Source organism: Cololabis saira, chromosome 5 (assembly GCF_033807715.1).
Source record: "Cololabis saira isolate AMF1-May2022 chromosome 5, fColSai1.1, whole genome shotgun sequence".
In the NCBI taxonomy this organism is placed as follows: domain Eukaryota; kingdom Metazoa; phylum Chordata; class Actinopteri; order Beloniformes; family Belonidae; genus Cololabis; species Cololabis saira.
The window spans coordinates 44,766,841-44,783,522 of record NC_084591.1 but is presented as its reverse complement, the minus strand read 5'-3'; the positions used below and the strand labels follow the sequence as shown (position 1 = coordinate 44,783,522).

Below are 16,682 nucleotides of genomic sequence, written 5' to 3'. Positions count from 1 at the left end.
GACCAAAATTAATGTTCTGTTATTTCATACAAATTCAGTCACAATGTCGTTATTAGAGCCTCACACGGGGCACCATTTATGTTGTGCAACTCATAGGTAGCTTGGCTGTTCAGTTATCGAAGGGTTATTAATAAATATTATTCATAATTATTAATAATTAATAAAGTCGACTATTTATCAAATTGAATGACCAATATGATAAATAAAATCCTCGGGGCACCACCCTGTTCCTTAAGCAGGGAAATGATAACTTTTACAGCAGAAAATCAGTCTCAGAAATTAAGGTTTATGCCTAATACAGTAATTGAAGGGTGAGATCCGAACACTAGGCTCTGTCAAACAAATCAATTGTGACCAAAATCTGCATGAAATAACGACAACCACAATAACGACAAATCAATCAGAATTTATTTACACATAGGTGTCAAAAGATGGTAAACGGAACACCCCAATAAATCCTGATGGCACACTACGTAAACAGGGACAGAAATTATACAATGCAAAAGTTCCAGTCATCTGTGTGGGGTGTGACTAGTGTGTGTGTGTGTGTGTGTGTGTGTGTGTGTGTGTGTGTGTGTGTGTGTGTGTGTGTGTGTGTGTGTGTGTGTGTGTGTGTGTGTGTGCGTGTGTGTGTGTGTGGGTGTGTGTGGGTGTGTGTGTGAGTGTGTGTGTGCGTGTCTGCGTGCGTGTCTGCGTGCGTGTCTGCGTGTGTGTGTGTGTGTGTGTGTGTGTGTGTGTGTGTGTGTGTGTGTGTGTGTGTGTGTGAGTGTGTGTGTGGGATCTCAGACTGGCTCGGGAATTTATGACCGAGGGGAGCGTCTGTGTGTGTGTGTGTGCGTGTGGGGGGGGTTAGTACGAGAGGAAGAGAGAGAGATACCGAAGAAAAGTACAATAATAGACACTCTTAAATAATTTCTCACTACCAGAAACCCAAGACCTTCTGATCTTTCCCACACAGAAATGCCCCAATGTGAAACTAAACTTCACACATGCGCTCTGGTCATCCAACCGGGAAATCTAGAAGGGCCTTGTTTTCGGTTGTCGAGAAGCATGTCATAACGATCCAGCAATGTGGATGCAGCCGTAGACAAATAAGAAGATAAACAAAACACTTAAGTTAATAAACACAACTATGACGGGATCAGCAGTCCAGCTCACAGCGTAAACTAACTTTTAAAGTTAAAGTAAGTTTTCTCTGCCCAGACATCAAAAACAGCCTCTTACGTGAACCTTTGCAGTTGAAGGAAAAAAGGGGTGGTCGGTCAGCGTTCCCTGGGGAACAGCTGGGTGTTTACGCTCAGCAGGCGATCCTGATAAAGCGGCTATCACTCCCTCCTGTGTCCTTGCTGCGGATGAGGGGAAAGGCAGCTGGATGAGGGGACAGCAGCTGGGCACAGCACTTGGTTTCCTTCAACTTCGGATCGGCGTCGCGTTCACGTCGAGTCAATGCAGGGTCCCTAGTTCGGCTTTCTGGGCTCGGAACTGCGTGGGTCGCTCGTGCAGCGCTGCAAAACGGACGCTCCTTCGTTCACGAAGGAGAAAGCCGGCCCTTGGCTACAGCAGAGACCTGTGGGTGAGAAGGAGGAAGCAGAAAAAAGAGAGAAGAGACCGGAGAGAGGGGGGTCTCCTCTTTCATAGCTGCATACAGGAAGTTGATACCCCTTCCTGCAGCTTGGGGTCCTTGTCCAATCAAAGTGTGGTGCCTTATCACCAAGAGGGTCACATATGCAAATCCTGGTGTCCATGGGGTCTTTCCGTTCTCCAGACCACGCTGGAGGTGTCGTAAACTCACCATGAGGCAGGGATCATGAAAGTTTAGGTCTTTAGGTTTACTGGTCCAAGAGAAATGTTCACCCACTCACATATGTCATGAATTCATAATCATATGGACGGTAGTCCAACAGATAGATAGATAGATAGATAGATAGATAGATAGATAGATAGATAGATAGATAGATAGATAGATAGATAGATAGATAGATAGATAGATAGATAGATAGATAGATAGATAGATAGATAGATAGATAGATAGATAGATAGATAGATAGATAGATAGATAGATAGATAGATAGATAGATAGATAGATAGATAGATAATGCTTCAGGTAATTATTACGTTGAAAGGTAGTAATCCCCTGTTGCAAGGGGAGCTGCATGAATCTGATGTTGAGGCTGCTGTGGCCTGGTGTTGAAGCTGTTAGGGCCTGGTGGTGAAGCTGCGGGTAGTCAAGCTGCTGGTGTTGAAGCCACTGGGGTCTGATGGTGAAAGCTGCTGGGGTTTGGTGGTGGAAGCTGCTGGTAGTGAATCTGCTGGTGTTGAAGCCACTGGGGTCTGATGGTGGAAGCTGCTGGGGTTTGGTGGTGGAAGCTCCTGGTAGTGAATCTGCTGGTGTTGGAAGCTGCTGGGGTCTTGTGGTGAAGCTGCTGGTGGTGAAGCTGCTGGTAGTGAATCTGCTGGTGTTGGAAGCAACTGGGGTCTGATGTTTAAGCTGTCATTTGGCTGCATGTGTGTAAAATATGTTGTCAGAAGTGGGATTTGAACCCACGCCTCCACAGGGAGACCAGAAACCTCAGTGAAGATGAAGGAAATAGTCAGTCCTTGAGTCCGGCGCCTTAGACCACTCAGCCATCCTGACGCTGCTTCTGGCAGTTCACAAAGTTATCAATGACAGAAGATGACAATCTTGGTTTCTGAAGACAATTTGAAATGTTGTTTAACCATGATAGTAAATAGAGGACACGTTTAGATAGATAGATAGATAGATAGATAGATAGATAGATAGATAGATAGATAGATAGATAGATAGATAGATAGATAGATAGATAGATAGATAGATAGATAGATAGATAGATAGATAGATAGATAGATAGATAGATAGATAGATAGATAGATAGATAGATAGATAATGCTTCAGGTAATTATTACGTTGAAAGGTAGTAATCCCCTGTTGCAAGGGGAGCTGCATGAATCTGATGTTGAGGCTGCTGTGGCCTGGTGTTGAAGCTGTTAGGGCCTGGTGGTGAAGCTTCTGATGGTGAAGCTGCGGGTAGTGAAGCTGCTGGTGTTGAAGCCACTGGGGTCTGATGGTGGAAGCTGCTGGGGTTTGGTGGTGGAAGCTGCTGGTAGTGAATCTGCTGGTGTTGAAGCCACTGGGGTCTGATGGTGGAAGCTGCTGGGGTTTGGTGGTGGAAGCTCCTGGTAGTGAATCTGCTGGTGTTGGAAGCTGCTGGGGTCTTGTGGTGAAGCTGCTGGTGGTGAAGCTGCTGGTAGTGAATCTGCTGGTGTTGGAAGCAACTGGGGTCTGATGTTTAAGCTGTCATTTGGCTGCATGTGTGTAAAATATGTTGTCAGAAGTGGGATTTGAACCCACGCCTCCACAGGGAGACCAGAAACCTCAGTAAAGATGAAGGAAATAGTCCGTCCTTGAGTCCGGCGCCTTAGACCACTCAACCATCCTGACGCTGCTTCTGGCAGTTCACAAAGTTATCAAGGACAGAAGATGACAATCTTGGTTTCTGAAGACAATTTGAAATGTTGTTTAACCATGATAGTAAATAGAGGACAAGTTTAGATAGATAGATAGATAGATAGATAGATAGATAGATAGATAGATAGATAGATAGATAGATAGATAGATAGATAGATAGATAGATAGATAGATAGATAGATAGATAGATAGATAGATAGATAGATAGATAGATAATGCTTCAGGTAATTATTACGTTGAAAGGTAGTAATCCCCTGTTGCCAGGGGAGCTGCATGAATCTGATGTTGAGGCTGCTGTGGCCTGGTGTTGAAGCTGTTAGGGCCTGGTGGTGAAGCTTCTGATGGTGAAGCTGCGGGTAGTGAAGATGCTGGTGTTGAAGCCACTGGGGTCTGATGGCGGAAGCTGCTGGGGTTTGGTGGTGGAAGCTGCTGGTAGTGAATCTGCTGGTGTTGAAGCCACTGGGGTCTGATGGTGGAAGCTGCTGGGGTTTGGTGGTGGAAGCTGCTGGTAGTGAATCTGCTGGTGTTGAAGCCACTGGGGTCTGATGGTGGAAGCTGCTGGGGTTTGGTGGTGGAAGCTGCTGGTAGTGAATCTGCTGGTGTTGGAAGCTGCTGGGGTATGGTGGTGAAGCTGCTGGTGGTGAAGCTGCTGGTAGTGAATCTGCTGGTGTTGGAAGCTGCTGGGGTATGGTGTCGAAGCCACTGGGGTCTGGTGTTTAAGCTGTCATTTGGCTGCATGTGTGTAAAAAATGTTGTCAGAAGTGGGATTTGAACCCACGCCTCCACAGGGAGACCAGAAACCTCAGTGAAGATGAAGGAAATAGTCAGTCCTTGAGTCTGGCGCCTTAGACCACTCGGCCATCCTGACGCTGCTTCTGGCAGTTCACAAAGTTATCAAGGACAGAAGATGACAATCTTGGTTTCTGAATACAATTTGAAATGTTGTTTAACCATGATAGTTGTCCTATTATTAAATAGAGGACATGTTTAGATAGATAGATAGATAGATAGATAGATAGATAGATAGATAGATAGATAGATAGATAGATAGATAGATAGATAGATAGATAGATAGATAGATAGATAGATAGATAGATAGATAGATAGATAGATAGATAGATAGATAGATAGATAGATAGATAGATAGATAGATAGATAATGCTTCAGGTAATTATTACGTTGAAAGGTAGTAATCCCCTGTTGCAAGGGGAGCTGCTTGAATCTGGTGTTGAGGTTGCTGTGGCCTGGTGTTGAAGCTGTTAGGGCCTGGAGGTGAAGCTTCTGATGGTGAAGCTGCGGGTAGTGAAGATGCTGGTGTTGAAGCCACTGGGGTCTGATGGCGGAAGCTGCTGGGGTTTGGTGGTGGAAGCTGCTGGTAGTGAATCTGCTGGTGTCGAAGCCACTGGGGTCTGGTGTTTAAGCTGTCATTTGGCTGCATGTGTGTAAAAAATGTTGTCAGAAGTGGGATTTGAACCCACGCCTCCACAGGGAGACCAGAAACCTCAGTGAAGATGAAGGAAATAGTCAGTCCTTGAGTCTGGCGCCTTAGACCACTCGGCCATCCTGACGCTGCTTCTGGCAGTTCACAAAGTTATCAAGGACAGAAGATGACAATCTTGGTTTCTGAATACAATTTGAAATGTTGTTTAACCATGATAGTTGTCCTATTATTAAATAGAGGACATGTTTAGATAGATAGATAGATAGATAGATAGATAGATAGATAGATAGATAGATAGATAGATAGATAGATAGATAGATAGATAGATAGATAGATAGATAGATAGATAGATAGATAGATAGATAGATAGATAGATAGATAGATAGATAGATAGATAGATAGATAATGCTTCAGGTAATTATTACGTTGAAAGGTAGTAATCCCCTGTTGCAAGGGGAGCTGCTTGAATCTGGTGTTGAGGTTGCTGTGGCCTGGTGTTGAAGCTGTTAGGGCCTGGAGGTGAAGCTTCTGATGGTGAAGCTGCGGGTAGTGAAGATGCTGGTGTTGAAGCCACTGGGGTCTGATGGCGGAAGCTGCTGGGGTTTGGTGGTGGAAGCTGCTGGTAGTGAATCTGCTGGTGTTGAAGCCACTGGGGTCTGATGGTGGAAGCTGCTGGGGTTTGGTGGTGGAAGCTGCTGGTAGTGAATCTGCTGGTGTTGAAGCCACTGGGGTCTGATGGTGGAAGCTGCTGGGGTTTGGTGGTGGAAGCTGCTGGTAATGAATCTGCTGGTGTTGGAAGCTGCTGGAGTATGGTGGTGAAGCTGCTGGTGGTGAAGCTGCTGGTAGTGAATCTGCTGGTGTTGGAAGCTGCTGGGGTATGGTGTCGAAGCCACTGGGGTCTGGTGTTTAAGCTGTCATTTGGCTGCATGTGTGTAAAAAATGTTGTCAGAAGTGGGATTTGAACCCACGCCTCCACAGGGAGACCAGAAACCTCAGTGAAGATGTAGGAAATAGTCAGTCCTTGAGTCTGGCGCCTTAGACCACTCGGCCATCCTGACGCTGCTTCTGGCAGTTCACAAAGTTATCAAGGACAGAAGATGACAATCTTGGTTTCTGAAGACAATTTGAAATGTTGTTTAACCATGATAGTAAATAGAGGACACGTTTAGATAGATAGATAGATAGATAGATAGATAGATAGATAGATAGATAGATAGATAGATAGATAGATAGATAGATAGATAGATAGATAGATAGATAGATAGATAGATAGATAGATAGATAGATAGATAGATAGATAGATAGATAGATAGATAGATAGATAGATAGGTAATGCTTCAGGTAATTATTACGTTGAAAGGTAGTAATCCCCTGTTGCAAGGGGAGCTGCTTGATTCTGGTGTTGAGGCTGCTGTGGCCTGGTGTTGAAGCTGTTAGGGCCTGGTGGTGAAGCTTCTGATGGTGAAGCTGCGGGTAGTGAAGATGCTGGTGTTGAAGCCACTGGGGTCTGATGGCGGAAGCTGCTGGGGTTTGGTGGTGGAAGCTGCGGGTAGTGAAGATGCTGGTGTTGAAGCCACTGGGGTCTGATGGCGGAAGCTGCTGGGGTTTGGTGGTGGAAGCTGCTGGTAGTGAATCTGCTGGTGTTGAAGCCACTGGGGTCTGATGGTGGAAGCTGCTGGGGTTTGGTGGTGGAAGCTGCTCGTAGTGAATCTGCTGGTGTTGGAAGTTGCTGGGGTCTTGTGGTGAAGCTACTGGTGGTGAAGCTGCTGGTAGTGAATCTGCTGGTGTTGAAGCCACTGGGGTCTGATGGTGGTGAAGCTGCTGGGGTCTGGTGCTTAAGCTGTCATTTGGCTGCATGTGTGTAAAAAATGTTGTCAGAAGTGGGATTTGAACCCATGCCTCCACAGGGAGACCAGAAACCTCAGTGAAGATGAAGGAAATAGTTAGTCCTTGAGTCTGGCCCCTTAGACCACTCGGCCATCCTGACGCTGCTTCTGGCAGTTCACAAAGTTATCAAGGACAGAGGATGACAATCTTGGTTTCTGAAGACAATTTGAAATGTTGTTTAACCATGATAGTTGTCCTATTATTAAATAGAGGACACGTTTAGATAGATAGATAGATAGATAGATAGATAGATAGATAGATAGATAGATAGATAGATAGATAGATAGATAGATAGATAGATAGATAGATAGATAGATAGATAGATAGATAGATAGATAGATAGATAGATAGATAGATAGATAGATAGATAGATAGATAGAGATAATGCTTCAGGTAATTATTACGTTGAAAGGTAGTAATCCCCTGTTGCAAGGGGAGCTGCTTGAATCTGGTGTTGAGGCTGCTGTGGCCTGGTGTTGAAGCCACTGGGGTCTGATGGTGGAAGCTGCTGGGGTTTGGTGGTGGAAGCTGCTGGTAGTGAATCTGCTGGTGTTGAAGCCACTGGGGTCTGATGGTGGAAGCTGCTGGGGTTTGGTGGTGGAAGCTGCTGGTAGTGAATCTGCTGGTGTTGGAAGCTGCTGGGGTATGGTGGTGAAGCTGCTGGTGGTGAAGCTGCTGGTAGTGAATCTGCTGGTGTTGGAAGCTGCTGGGGTATGGTGTCGAAGCCACTGGGGTCTGGTGTTTAAGCTGTCATTTGGCTGCATGTGTGTAAAAAATGTTGTCAGAAGTGGGATTTGAACCCACGCCTCCACAGGGAGACCAGAAACCTCAGTGAAGATGAAGGAAATAGTCAGTCCTTGAGTCTGGCGCCTTAGACCACTCGGCCATCCTGACGCTGCTTCTGGCAGTTCACAAAGTTATCAGGACAGAAGATGACAATCTTGGTTTCTGAAGACAATTTGAAATGTTGTTTAACCATGATAGTTGTCCTATTATTAAATAGAGGACACGTTTAGATAGATAGATAGATAGATAGATAGATAGATAGATAGATAGATAGATAGATAGATAGATAGATAGATAGATAGATAGATAGATAGATAGAGATAATGCTTCAGGTAATTATTACGTTGAAAGGTAGTAATCCCCTGTTGCAAGGGGAGCTGCTTGAATCTGGTGTTGAGGCTGCTGTGGCCTGGTGTTGAAGCCACTGGGGTCTGATGGTGGAAGCTGCTGGGGTTTGGTGGTGGAAGCTGCTGGTAGTGAATCTGCTGGTGTTGAAGCCACTGGGGTCTGATGGTGGAAGCTGCTGGGGTTTGGTGGTGGAAGCTGCTGGTAGTGAATCTGCTGGTGTTGGAAGCTGCTGGGGTATGGTGGTGAAGCTGCTGGTGGTGAAGCTGCTGGTAGTGAATCTGCTGGTGTGGGAAGCTGCTGGGGTATGGTGTCGAAGCCACTGGGGTCTGGTGTTTAAGCTGTCATTTGGCTGCATGTGTGTAAAAAATGTTGTCAGAAGTGGGATTTGAACCCACGCCTCCACAGGGAGACCAGAAACCTCAGTGAAGATGAAGGAAATAGTCAGTCCTTGAGTCTGGCGCCTTAGACCACTCGGCCATCCTGACGCTGCTTCTGGCAGTTCACAAAGTTATCAGGACAGAAGATGACAATCTTGGTTTCTGAAGACAATTTGAAATGTTGTTTAACCATGATAGTTGTCCTATTATTAAATAGAGGACACGTTTAGATAGATAGATAGATAGATAGATAGATAGATAGATAGATAGATAGATAGATAGATAGATAGATAGATAGATAGATAGATAGATAGATAGATAGATAGATAGATAGATAGATAGATAGATAGATAGATAGATAGATAGATAGATAGATAGATAGAGAGATAGATAGATAGATAGATAGATAATGCTTCAGGTAATTATTACGTTGAAAGGTAGTAATCCCCTGTTGCAAGGGGAGCTGCTTGAATCTGGTGTTGAGGTTGCTGTGGCCTGGTGTTGAAGCTGTTAGGGCCTGGAGGTGAAGCTTCTGATGGTGAAGCTGCGGGTAGTGAAGATGCTGGTGTTGAAGCCACTGGGGTCTGATGGCGGAAGCTGCTGGGGTTTGGTGGTGGAAGCTGCTGGTAGTGAATCTGCTGGTGTTGAAGCCACTGGGGTCTGATGGTGGAAGCTGCTGGGGTTTGGTGGTGGAAGCTGCTCGTAGTGAATCTGCTGGTGTTGGAAGTTGCTGGGGTCTTGTGGTGAAGCTACTGGTGGTGAAGCTGCTGGTAGTGAATCTGCTGGTGTTGAAGCCACTGGGGTCTGATGGTGGTGAAGCTGCTGGGGTCTGGTGCTTAAGCTGTCATTTGGCTGCATGTGTGTAAAAAATGTTGTCAGAAGTGGGATTTGAACCCATGCCTCCACAGGGAGACCAGAAACCTCAGTGAAGATGAAGGAAATAGTTAGTCCTTGAGTCTGGCCCCTTAGACCACTCGGCCATCCTGACGCTGCTTCTGGCAGTTCACAAAGTTATCAAGGACAGAGGATGACAATCTTGGTTTCTGAAGACAATTTGAAATGTTGTTTAACCATGATAGTTGTCCTATTATTAAATAGAGGACACGTTTAGATAGATAGATAGATAGATAGATAGATAGATAGATAGATAGATAGATAGATAGATAGATAGATAGATAGATAGATAGATAGATAGATAGATAGATAGATAGATAGATAGATAGATAGATAGATAGATAGATAGATAGATAGATAGATAGATAGATAGATAGATAGATAGATAGATAGATAGAGATAATGCTTCAGGTAATTATTACGTTGAAAGGTAGTAATCCCCTGTTGCAAGGGGAGCTGCTTGAATCTGGTGTTGAGGCTGCTGTGGCCTGGTGTTGAAGCCACTGGGGTCTGATGGTGGAAGCTGCTGGGGTTTGGTGGTGGAAGCTGCTGGTAGTGAATCTGCTGGTGTTGAAGCCACTGGGGTCTGATGGTGGAAGCTGCTGGGGTTTGGTGGTGGAAGCTGCTGGTAGTGAATCTGCTGGTGTTGGAAGCTGCTGGGGTATGGTGGTGAAGCTGCTGGTGGTGAAGCTGCTGGTAGTGAATCTGCTGGTGTGGGAAGCTGCTGGGGTATGGTGTCGAAGCCACTGGGGTCTGGTGTTTAAGCTGTCATTTGGCTGCATGTGTGTAAAAAATGTTGTCAGAAGTGGGATTTGAACCCACGCCTCCACAGGGAGACCAGAAACCTCAGTGAAGATGAAGGAAATAGTCAGTCCTTGAGTCTGGCGCCTTAGACCACTCGGCCATCCTGACGCTGCTTCTGGCAGTTCACAAAGTTATCAGGACAGAAGATGACAATCTTGGTTTCTGAAGACAATTTGAAATGTTGTTTAACCATGATAGTTGTCCTATTATTAAATAGAGGACACGTTTAGATAGATAGATAGATAGATAGATAGATAGATAGATAGATAGATAGATAGATAGATAGATAGATAGATAGATAGATAGATAGATAGATAGATAGATAGATAGATAGATAGATAGATAGATAGATAGATAGATAGATAGATAGATAGATAGATAGATAATGCTTCAGGTATTTATTACGTTTTAAGGTAGTAATCCCCTGTTGCAAGGGGAGCTGCATGAATCTGATGTTGAGGCTGCTGTGGCCTGGTGTTGAAGCTGTTAGGGCCTGGAGGTGAAGCTTCTGATGGTGAAGCTGCGGGTAGTGAAGCTGCTGGTGTTGAAGCCACTGGGGTCTGATGGTGGAAGCTGCTGGGGTTTGGTGGTGGAAGCTGCTGGTAGTGAATCTGCTGGTGTTGAAGCCACTGGGGTCTGATGGTGGAAGCTGCTGGGGTTTGGTGGTGGAAGCTGCTGGTAGTGAATCTGCTGGTTTTGGAAGCTGCTGGGGTATGGTGGTGAAGCTGCTGGTGTTGAAGCTGCTGGTACTGAATCTGCTGGTGTTGAAGCCACTGGGGTCTGATGGTGGAAGCTGCTGGGGTTTGGTGGTGGAAGCTGCTGGTAGTGAATCTGCTGGTGTTGAAGCCACTGGGGTCTGATGGTGGAAGCCACTGGGGTCTGGTGGTGGAAGCTGCTGGTAGTGAATCTGCTGGTGTTGAAGCCACTGGGGTCTGATGGTGGAAGCTGCTGGGGTTTGGTGGTGGAAGCTGCTGGTAGTGAATCTGCTGGTGTTGAAGCCACTGGGGTCTGATGGTGGAAGCTGCTGGGGTTTGGTGGTGGAAGCTGCTGGTAGTGAATCTGCTGGTGTTGGAAGCTGCTGGGGTCTTGGGGTGAAGCTGCTGGTGGTGAATCTGCTGGTGTTGGAAGCTGCTGGGGCATGGTGTCGAAGCCACTGGGGTCTGGTGTTTAAGCTGTCATTTGGCTGCATGTGTGTAAAAAATGTTGTCAGAAGTGGGATTTGAACCCACGCCTCCACAGGTAGACCAGAAACCTCAGTGAAGATGAAGGAAATAGTCAGTCCTTGAGTCTGGCGCCTTAGACCACTCGGCCATCCTGACGCTGCTTCTGGCAGTTCACAAAGTTATCAAGGACAGAAGATGACAATCTTGGTTTCTGATTAATGAAGAAAAGGGAATGGACTTCATCTTGAATGGGTATGAATTTGTGTGTAAAAATAGAAAAAAAAAGACTGGTGGAGGAGTTTCTCTTTTTATTAAAGAGAGCATTAATTTTGTCATATTGGAAAATGTGTCAAAAGCTATTGACAATGTAATGGAATGCATAACCGTAGAATTATCTATGTGTAAAGGGAGAAATACTGTAATATCCTGTCTGTATAGAGCCCCGGATTCAAAGCTAGAATTATTCAGTGATAGTGTGACAGAACTACTCTCTCTGACAAAGCATAAAAATGTTTTCATATGTGGGGACTTTAATATCGATATCCTCAACCCAAACAACAACGCTGGGACAGATGACTTTCTAAACAGTATGTATGCGGCAGGTATGCATCCCTTAATTACAATGGCCAGCAGAATTACCAAACATAGTGCCACACTAATTGACAATATATTTACAAATTTCTTAGAAGCAGATCCAGTGAGTGGACTATTGATATGCGATATCTCTGATCATCTACCAGTCTTTGCAATGTGTGAGTGGAATCATATTGTAAAGAACAAGACGAAAAAAAGAAAGTTAATTAGGATAAGAAATGAAAAGAATATGAACGCATTGGAGAGTCAGCTGTTGACACAGACATGGAGACATGTGCTCTCTGAAACAGAAACAAACAAAGCGTATGACTCTCACAGGACTGTACCATAAACATTGCCCTGCAAGGGAGGTAACAGACAAAACAAAAAAGAAAACCACACCGTGGCTCACGAAATCACTTGTGAATGCATGTAGAAAAAAAAACCTTTCATATAAACAATTTCTCAGAGACAGAACAGAAATAGCTGAATCCAAATATAAAAAATATAGAAATAAGATAAATAGTGCACTAAGAAAGCAAAAAAAGGATTACTATGAAAAACTACTATCAGATAACAAGAACCATAACAAGAAACTTTGGAGTATAGTAAACTCAGTATCAGGTCGAAAACCAAAGGTCACACTCCCAGACCACCTTATTATAAATAATGAGACGGTGTCTGAGGGGAAGCTGATTGTGGATCAATTCAATAAATTCTTTGTAAATGTTGGCCCACAGTTGGCCAAGGACATCCCTGAATCACCATTGCGCTGGGACCATTTTGACTCTGATAAGAATACAATCACTAAAAATTCATGTCTGTTACTTGAACCAGTCACTGAAACAGAAGTTGTGAATGCCCTCACACAGTGCAAATCTAAATCTTCAGTAGATGTAGACGAAATTGACATGAGACTGTTGAAGGCGTTACAAAAAGGAATTATAACACCACTCACGCACATATGTAACTTATCCTTCAAAACCGGTGTATTTCCAGACAAAATGAAAATAGCAAAGGTATTACCATTGTATAAAAGTGGTGATATAAATATGACTACAAACTATCGCCCGGTCTCCTTATTGCCACAATGTTCAAAGATTTTGGAAAAACTCTATAATAGCAGATTGGAAAAGTTCATGACTGAACACAACATCCTGTTAGACAGCCAATACGGGTTCGGAAAGCAACATTCGACAGCACTTGCCCTCACAGAGTCCATAGAACTGATTAAAGATGCGCTTGACCACAAATTATATATAGTAGGTATCTTTATTGACCTCAAAAAAGCTTTTGACACTATAAATCACGATATTTTGATTGAAAAATTATATGATTACGGTATCAGAGATACAGCTTTAAGATGGATGAAAAGCTATCTATCTGGTAGAGTCCAATATGTCCAGATGGGAACAAACAGGTCTACATGCCTGGACGTCGTCTGTGGGGTCCCACAGGGGTCAGTCTTAGGCCCTAAGCTATTTACTCTATATATCAATGACATAATCAAAACATCTGATGTATTAAAACTTATTTTATTTGCTGATGATACAAATATTTTCTGCTCAGGAAACGACTTGAATATACTGGAAAAAGTGATCAACAGAGAAATGACAAAACTAAATACATGGTTTAATATAAACAAATTATCATTAAATCTGGCAAAGACCAAATTCATGTTATTTGGGAGAAATAATGTAAAGAAAAGCATAAACTTGCAAGTAAATGGAAACAATATAGAAAGAGTGAGGGAACATAAGGTTCTGGGTATATTAGTGGATGACCTCTTGACATGGCGACCACATGTAAAAATAATTCAAAATAAGATGGCAAGGAGTGTGTCCATTCTGTGGAAATTGCAGAAATCTCTCAATTTAAACTCGCTTAAGACCATATACTCGGCACTAATAGTCCCACATATGAGGTACTGTGTAGAAAATTGGGGTTTCACTTACAAGGGCATTACAGAACCAATATTTAAATTGCAAAAAAAAGCGCTTCGCATCATTCATTCTGTCCCAGCCAGGGCACATACGAACGAACTGTTCATAAAGACGAAATATCTAAAACTGAGAGAGATACTTCATTTTCAGATGCTACAAACAATTTACAAAGCAACACAGGCGGCATTACCAGTAAATGTTCAGAAATTGTTCACTCTTAGTCAAAGTCCTCACAGCATGCGCAGCTCGCTGCAGTTTAAACAGAAAAAGATAAGGACAAGGATGAGAAGCCATAGTTTGTCAGTAGCTGGTGTGAAAATGTGGAATAGCCTAAACAATGAATTAAAGTTAGCAAGAAATGTAACTGTTTTCAAACACGAGTTAAAGAAGCTGTTATTGAAGGAATATCAAACCTAGGTACAGGAAGGCAATGTCTGGCTATGGGTACGAAACAAGGCAATGTGGGAAAACCAGCACTGGAGCACCTGGCATGGAAACAAAACATGGAAACAAAACAAAGTGACTATAAAATGTGTGTGTGTGAAATTGAGCTCTATCACAGCACAGCAGATATCACGACCAAGCAGAACATAAAATCAAGAATGGAGATTCTGAACTGGTCAGTAAATGCTATTGACAAGATTTTTTCTACACGGCGTGCTGGGACAGGGGAACCGGCCTGTCCAGATGGGACATTCTTGGCGGGGTACACTATGGATAGTTGGAACAAATGGAGAGTGGTGTGTCTTGGGGTGCTGGATATGGAAGACGTGGAGGACGTCTATATCTTCACGGGCATGACGGTGGGCCTGGTGATCCTAGGGCTTGGCGGTGTCTGGATGCTACAAAAGCTGAGAAAAGTGAGAGCTGATCAGGCAAAGCTGCTCTCTGGCCTCTCTGACATCAAGGGGAGACTGACCAGTGTATGGTCGGATGTGTCCAAAGCTCGTGAGGAGATGAAGTCAGTACGAGCGGAGGGGGCAAAGGCTGTGGCGGCTAGAGAGCCAGAGGACAGCGGCTAATCAAAATCTGCATTGACACACGCACCTCCATTGCAAATTGGATTGCATGCAAAAAGAGACTTGGACATAAAAATAACTGAACAGTGGACACAGTAGTAAATCACAGGAACGGTGATCAGGATGAGTGGACTGGACACGTGTACAAACATACATGCTATCTGGACTGTGAAGGATGAAATTAGACAAATTGCTATGTGGTAAACTATGTATCTTACTGAATTCTGTTGTTGATGTGATCATGAATCTTACATAGAACGGGGCGGGACTTTGATAAGCGTCAGCTTCTCCCGTACCCTTTTCGTCATGTGTTGAGTATGCAATGTATAATGTTCTGGAGATGAAATGTGTCTATATAAACATGCCGAAATAAAAAAAAAAAAAAGACAATTTGAAATGTTGTTTAACCATGATAGTTGTCCTATTATTAAATAGAGGACATGTTTAGATAGATAGATAGATAGATAGATAGATAGATAGATAGATAGATAGATAGATAGATAGATAGATAGATAGATAGATAGATAGATAGATAGATAGATAGATAGATAGATAGATAGATAGATAGATAGATAGATAGATAGATAGATAGATAGATAGATAATGCTTCAGGTAATTATTACGTTGAAAGGTAGTAATCCCCTATTGCAAGGGGAGCTGCTTGAATCTGGTGTTGAGGCTGCTGTGGCCTGGTGTTGAAGCTGTTAGGGCCTGGTGGTGAAGCTTCTGATGGTGAAGCTGCGGGTAGTGAAGCTGCTGGTGTTGAAGCCACTGGTGTCTGATGGTGGAAGCTGCTGGGGTTTGGTGGTGGAAGCTGCTGGTAGTGAATCTGCTGGTGTTGAAGCCACTGGGGTCTGATGGTGGAAGCTGCTGGGGTTTGGTGGTGGAAGCTGCTCGTAGTGAATCTGCTGGTGTTGGAAGCTGCTGGGGTATGGTGGTGAAGCTGCTGGTGGTGAAGCTGCTGGTAGTGAATCTGCTGGTGTTGGAAGCTGCTGGGGTATGGTGTCGAAGCCACTGGGGTCTGGTGTTTAAGCTGTCATTTGGCTGCATGTGTGTAAAAAATGTTGTCAGAAGTGGGATTTGAACCCACGCCTCCACAGGGAGACCAGAAACCTCAGTGAAGATGAAGGAAATAGTCAGTCCTTGAGTCTGGCGCCTTAGACCACTCGGCCATCCTGACGCTGCTTCTGGCAGTTCACAAAGTTATCAAGGACAGAAGATGACAATCTTGGTTTCTGAAGACAATTTGAAATGTTGTTTAACCATGATAGTTGTCCTATTATTAAATAGAGCCGTGATTCCCAACCCCCGGTCCCCGGACCGGTACCGGTCCGTAGAGCCGTTACTACCGGGCCGTGGAATGGCATGTGTTCCGATCATAATTAGGGCTGCAACGACGTTGTCGACAAAAAGCGATAATCAAAATCGTCGGCAATTGTCACCAGGCGGTTTTTTCCCAATGGAGTGAGGCATCTCACTTCACTTCACCTCATACAATCTCTGCCCAGAGCCGCGTGTCAGCGCAGCTTTTTTCTTTTTTTTTTTTTTCTTTTTTGCGTCTCCCCGCACCAGACGACTGCGCTCACTGATCAATACTGCAGATGCTGATCAATGATGAGCAGGGGTCCGTTTCACAAAGCAGGTTTAGTGAAAACTCTGAGTCTGTTAACCCTGAAATGAGGGAAACTCTGAGTTTTCCGTTTCACAAAGGGAGGTAACTCAAACCAGAGAAAGAGAGGTAACTCTAGCCTGTTTCACAAAGAGAGGTAACTTAAGCTCTCGGTCAGTTACTGCAGTAACAGACTCTGAACCTAACCTGGACCAGGTTTATATCAATGAACCTCGAGTTTCTCTGCGTCTCCGCCTCTTTCAGAGCCGCACGCACATTTGATTTCCTCATTCATTCAGTCAGCAGGCGAGTTTTGGCGAAGTTCTGCCGTCTGTCATTAAAAACAGAGTC

General features: G+C 44.2%; 12 non-coding genes across 12 annotated transcripts; all 12 read right to left on the bottom strand.

Annotated features, from left to right (window-relative positions):
- Positions 1-2,520: 2,520 nt before the first annotated feature.
- On the bottom strand, positions 2,521-2,635 carry trnal-caa (transfer RNA leucine (anticodon CAA)). Its single transcript has 2 exons — positions 2,598-2,635; positions 2,521-2,566 (listed from the first exon to the last, which is right to left on the bottom strand). It is a non-coding gene; the product is annotated as a tRNA-Leu (tRNA).
- A 710-nt stretch (positions 2,636-3,345) lies between these two features.
- On the bottom strand, positions 3,346-3,460 carry trnal-caa (transfer RNA leucine (anticodon CAA)). Its single transcript has 2 exons — positions 3,423-3,460; positions 3,346-3,391 (listed from the first exon to the last, which is right to left on the bottom strand). It is a non-coding gene; the product is annotated as a tRNA-Leu (tRNA).
- A 780-nt stretch (positions 3,461-4,240) lies between these two features.
- On the bottom strand, positions 4,241-4,355 carry trnal-caa (transfer RNA leucine (anticodon CAA)). Its single transcript has 2 exons — positions 4,318-4,355; positions 4,241-4,286 (listed from the first exon to the last, which is right to left on the bottom strand). It is a non-coding gene; the product is annotated as a tRNA-Leu (tRNA).
- A 585-nt stretch (positions 4,356-4,940) lies between these two features.
- On the bottom strand, positions 4,941-5,055 carry trnal-caa (transfer RNA leucine (anticodon CAA)). The gene is made up of 2 exons: positions 5,018-5,055; positions 4,941-4,986 (listed from the first exon to the last, which is right to left on the bottom strand). It is a non-coding gene; the product is annotated as a tRNA-Leu (tRNA).
- Positions 5,056-5,871: 816 nt separating this feature from the next.
- trnal-caa (transfer RNA leucine (anticodon CAA)) lies at positions 5,872-5,986 on the bottom strand. Its single transcript has 2 exons — positions 5,949-5,986; positions 5,872-5,917 (listed from the first exon to the last, which is right to left on the bottom strand). It is a non-coding gene; the product is annotated as a tRNA-Leu (tRNA).
- An 814-nt stretch (positions 5,987-6,800) lies between these two features.
- trnal-caa (transfer RNA leucine (anticodon CAA)) lies at positions 6,801-6,915 on the bottom strand. Its single transcript has 2 exons — positions 6,878-6,915; positions 6,801-6,846 (listed from the first exon to the last, which is right to left on the bottom strand). It is a non-coding gene; the product is annotated as a tRNA-Leu (tRNA).
- Positions 6,916-7,594: 679 nt separating this feature from the next.
- trnal-caa (transfer RNA leucine (anticodon CAA)) lies at positions 7,595-7,709 on the bottom strand. The gene is made up of 2 exons: positions 7,672-7,709; positions 7,595-7,640 (listed from the first exon to the last, which is right to left on the bottom strand). It is a non-coding gene; the product is annotated as a tRNA-Leu (tRNA).
- A 610-nt stretch (positions 7,710-8,319) lies between these two features.
- Positions 8,320-8,434, bottom strand: trnal-caa (transfer RNA leucine (anticodon CAA)). Its single transcript has 2 exons — positions 8,397-8,434; positions 8,320-8,365 (listed from the first exon to the last, which is right to left on the bottom strand). It is a non-coding gene; the product is annotated as a tRNA-Leu (tRNA).
- A 765-nt stretch (positions 8,435-9,199) lies between these two features.
- On the bottom strand, positions 9,200-9,314 carry trnal-caa (transfer RNA leucine (anticodon CAA)). The gene is made up of 2 exons: positions 9,277-9,314; positions 9,200-9,245 (listed from the first exon to the last, which is right to left on the bottom strand). It is a non-coding gene; the product is annotated as a tRNA-Leu (tRNA).
- Positions 9,315-10,017: 703 nt separating this feature from the next.
- On the bottom strand, positions 10,018-10,132 carry trnal-caa (transfer RNA leucine (anticodon CAA)). Its single transcript has 2 exons — positions 10,095-10,132; positions 10,018-10,063 (listed from the first exon to the last, which is right to left on the bottom strand). It is a non-coding gene; the product is annotated as a tRNA-Leu (tRNA).
- Positions 10,133-11,228: 1,096 nt separating this feature from the next.
- trnal-caa (transfer RNA leucine (anticodon CAA)) lies at positions 11,229-11,343 on the bottom strand. The gene is made up of 2 exons: positions 11,306-11,343; positions 11,229-11,263 (listed from the first exon to the last, which is right to left on the bottom strand). It is a non-coding gene; the product is annotated as a tRNA-Leu (tRNA).
- A 4,444-nt stretch (positions 11,344-15,787) lies between these two features.
- trnal-caa (transfer RNA leucine (anticodon CAA)) lies at positions 15,788-15,902 on the bottom strand. Its single transcript has 2 exons — positions 15,865-15,902; positions 15,788-15,833 (listed from the first exon to the last, which is right to left on the bottom strand). It is a non-coding gene; the product is annotated as a tRNA-Leu (tRNA).
- Between the last annotated feature and the right edge of the window lie 780 nt (positions 15,903-16,682).